The sequence below is a fragment of the Orycteropus afer genome, unplaced genomic scaffold (genome assembly GCF_000298275.1).
Source record: "Orycteropus afer afer isolate SDZICR_OR568_19922 unplaced genomic scaffold, OryAfe1.0 scaffold00838, whole genome shotgun sequence".
In the NCBI taxonomy this organism is placed as follows: Eukaryota; Metazoa; Chordata; class Mammalia; order Tubulidentata; family Orycteropodidae; genus Orycteropus; species Orycteropus afer.
Window position 1 is genome coordinate 357066 of NW_006922425.1, and position 4207 is coordinate 361272.

Below are 4207 nucleotides of genomic sequence, written 5' to 3' on the forward strand. Positions count from 1 at the left end.
GTTAATACTCCTGACTAGAAAAGGGAATACTGCCTGGTTTAAAATCAGAAATGATGTGCACCAGAGCTGTGTCCTTTCACTCTACTTATTCCATCTGTAAGCAGAGAAAATAATCCAAGAAGGTGGTCTATCTGAAGAACATGGCGTCAGGATTGGAGGAAGACTCAGTAACATTCTGCAATATGCAGATGACACAACCTTGCTTGCCAAGAGTGAGGAGGACATGAAGAACTTACTGATGAAGATCAGAGACTTCAGTATGGATTATACCTCAACATAAAGAAAATGAAAATCCTCACAACTGGACCAATAAGCAACATCATGATAAACAGAGAACATACTGAAGTTGTCAAGAATTTCATTTTACTTGGATCCACAATCAACACCCATTGAAGCAGCAGTCAAAAACTCAAATAAAGTGTTGCCTTGGGTAAATTTTCTGCAGAAGACCCATTTAAAGTGTGTAAGAGCAAAGATGTCACTTTAAAGACTAAGGTGTACCTGATCCAAGCCACAGTATTTTAAATAGCTTCATATACATGTGAGAGCTGGACAACGAGTCAGGAAGACTGAAGAAGAACCGATGCCTTGTGTTGGCAACGCATGCTGAATATCCACCATGGAGTGCCAGAAGAACATATAAATCTGTCTTGGAAGAAATACAGGCAGAATACTCCTTCAAAGTGAGGCTGGCATGACTTTGTCTCAAGTACTTTGAACATGCTATCAGCAGGGACCAGTCCCTAGAGAAGGACATCATGCTTAGCAAACTAGAGGGTCGGAGAAAAAGAGAAAAACTCTCAATGAAGTAGACTGACGCAGTGACGGCAACAATGGGCTCAAACATGGCAAAGACTGTGAGGGTGATGCAGGACTGGGCAGTGTTTCGTTCTGCTGTGCACTGGGTCTCCATGAATCAGAACTGGTTTGATGGCACCTAATGATAGCAATAACAAAAAGAAAAGCCCACACTTAATGAGAATTTATGCAGCATGTTTATATTTAACCATAATGTGATAAACACATTGCAGAAGTAATCTCTTGGGTTTAAAAATAGCTTTATTTAGCATACCAAAAACACAGAAACGTAAGAAAAATCTTATCTATTATAAACTTAAAAATAGTTAAATACCATAATTTAATGTAAACCAAGTGTTTAAAAATGTGAAATATTATAATAAAATACATGCTATTTACACAGGACCAAGGTAAAGCTATCTCCACATTATCAGACCATCAAACTTGAAGTCATTATTAAAATGAAACAAATGCAGCACCTCTATGTTCACTACTCAAGAGCCAACAAAAGAGAGAGAGAGAGAGAGAGAGAGAGAGAAATCGTATTTACTTTAAACATGTACAACTTATTGTGACATTCAGAGCTGGAGGACAGAAAGTGCCCATTCTAGAATTCCAGGCACAACCTTTGCATGTGGAGGCCTGTAACCCATTCAGCTGGAAAACCATAGAGTCTATTCTTTCATTCAAACACAAACCAGTTGAGTCTATTTAGTTACCACTTAAGAAAGGTACTAAATATATTCTGCAAAAATAAGCCTTTATTAAAAATGATCAAAGGTGAGTGTAATATCAATTAGGTAAGAAAGACAAAAGCATACAAAATATATATTGTTCCAGACAACCCCCTTAATTATAACAAATGTTAAGAGACTGCATTTATAAAACCAGGTGTGGTAGTTAAAGGTTTTTTTTTTTAAAAAAATTCAATTTAAAAGCAAAATCCAACAAAATGAACCTGAACAAATGTTTCCTGAAGTAATATTTTGTTTAGCCTGTCACTATCACAAGCAAGCCACCATGGGATCTGTGGCCAATGTTAGTTACCATTATGGGTTAGAGTGTTTTCTTTGATGAACTGTCAAAAAAGCTGCAGTTGATCAATTTAAGGATTTGGCATTTGTTTCCAAGATCAACATTCACTCTTGTACTGCAATTAAGATATCTCTAAGAGACAAGGATAAATCCAAGATTAGGAACTTAAAATGTAAAAGTTGCAAGAATAGCTATTTAGTAATAGAATATCCTGCTCCTTTGTCTAATCCTGTGGTTCTCAAACTTTTTGGTCTCCTGACCCCTTTATCTTCTTAAAATTTATTGGGAATCCAGACCCCAAAGAGCTTTTGTTTATGTGGATTAATAGCTATTAATAGTTACGATATTAGAAAATAAAACTGAGAAATTAAAAAAAAATTCAAATTCATTTAAAAATAATAAATGTATTATGTGCTAATATAAATAACATTGTCATGAAAAATAGCTATATTTTCTAAAGAAAAAAGATTTGTGGAAAGAGTGGCAGAGAGGCATTGTTTTATATATTTTTTATAGCTGTATTTCCTTTGGGAGAATATTAGAGAAAAAGGCAAATGTCCTCATATTGTTATGAAAATATTTTCCATGGGCCACACTTTGAAAACTGCTGGTCTAATCTAAGGCCTGACTTTAATAGTAACAATAAGAGTTCATACAAAAGGAGTCTAAATTTTCATTTAAAAATAAACCCAAAATCCACATATACACATTAAAATCACTGGATTAAAAGTCCCACATTCAGTTTTAACTAACAAGCCAAAGATTTCCTTGTACTCACGGCCAACTTCAAAACAATATTGTCATCTCTGCTAAGATCAGAGTTCATATATACTCATTTGTAGACCATAAAAGCTTCAAAACCCATTAGTTTCCCACATGTAACTTAGTGTCCTTTCCAACATTTTCTTAATCCTGTTTGGTGTGAGCTGGCTGTCTTCTTTAGGTTGGCACAGCATTGGTAGAGACTAGAGAAGGGCAGGGGTTCAAAAAGCTCACACATTCATATCAGGAACATATTAGCCATTTATGGAGCTTTATTTCTGACTACATAGAAGATTTCATAAATTTTAGGGAAAAATTCTCCTCAAAGCACTCTATCACCTTACACGCAGATAGACTTCACATTTTACCAAGTATACTCATACACACCATCTCACTTGACCCTTTTAAGTGCCTGGGGAAGGGGAGGAGAGATGATATCATCCTCATTTCAGAGGTGAGGAATATGAGGCTCAGAGATATGGGTATTTCCCAAGGTAACACGGCAAGTATAGCAAAGCCAAATTAGAATTTAGGTCATCTGACTCCAAGTTCAGGATTCCCTCCAACATTTTTCTTTTTTCCTTTGGTTTCAGAGAGCAGTGGAGGTGGGGTGCTGAAGGTGGAGGCAGCAGAGAATAGAACCACCAAAACTGGTATTCTTATTTTGCCTCATCAATCCTTTACTACAAAACTAGGAAGGCTTGGGATTGGCACAGACATTTCCCTGAAAGGATCGAATGCATTTTCCATCAATGCATACATATTTCAACCTCATATGAAACAACTACCTTAATTTTTCCTTTCTGAGCCAATTTATATAGGCAGTTCAGTCACAACCTGTTCTCTCCATTCTGAGAAGAGTAACAATCTGCCAATTAAAAAAAGAAGGAACAACTAATGAAAATTAAGAAGGAAATAGACACAATCATGAGATCTAGTTGAGGCTATAATTAGATAGAGCACACACCTGGCACAACACAGAGGGTAAAATAAAAAAATCATAGTTCTTAATTTAATGAACAATTGCCTCCTAATAATCTTGAGGCAAAGACTTCAGCTAGACAGAGTGTCAATAAAATAATCTCAAATACCTCATTCTATACTCTTAGGTGGTTAGAGAATCTATGGTGGTTAAAAAAGAGAATAGACAGTAGAGTAAAAAGACAATGAAACAGGGATAAGAAAATAATTATTGCCATGTGTGAGTAAAGGAGTAATCAGTATGTAGTCCCTGTCTCATATATATTTGTTGTAATTAGTGCTGGCAAATCAATTTTCAATTCATAGAAACCCCATGTGACAGAGTAGAACTGCCCCATATGGTTTCGTAAGCTTCAGTCTATACAGAAGCAAATTGCCATGCCTTTCTTCTATGGAGCTGCTGGTGGGTGTGAACTGCAAAACTTTCATGTAGCAGCTCAGTGTTTAACCACTGTGCCACCAGGGCTTATTTTATAAATCATTTCCTTGTCAAGGAATCCTCTCCACCAAGATGTTAATGAAAATGGCATGAGACAATAAGAGATGCTAATCAAACACTGTTGAATTTTGGGGGGAAGGGTTAATTGCAAAACTTGCCAAATGCTACAAATGACCACTACTTTTTTTGCTA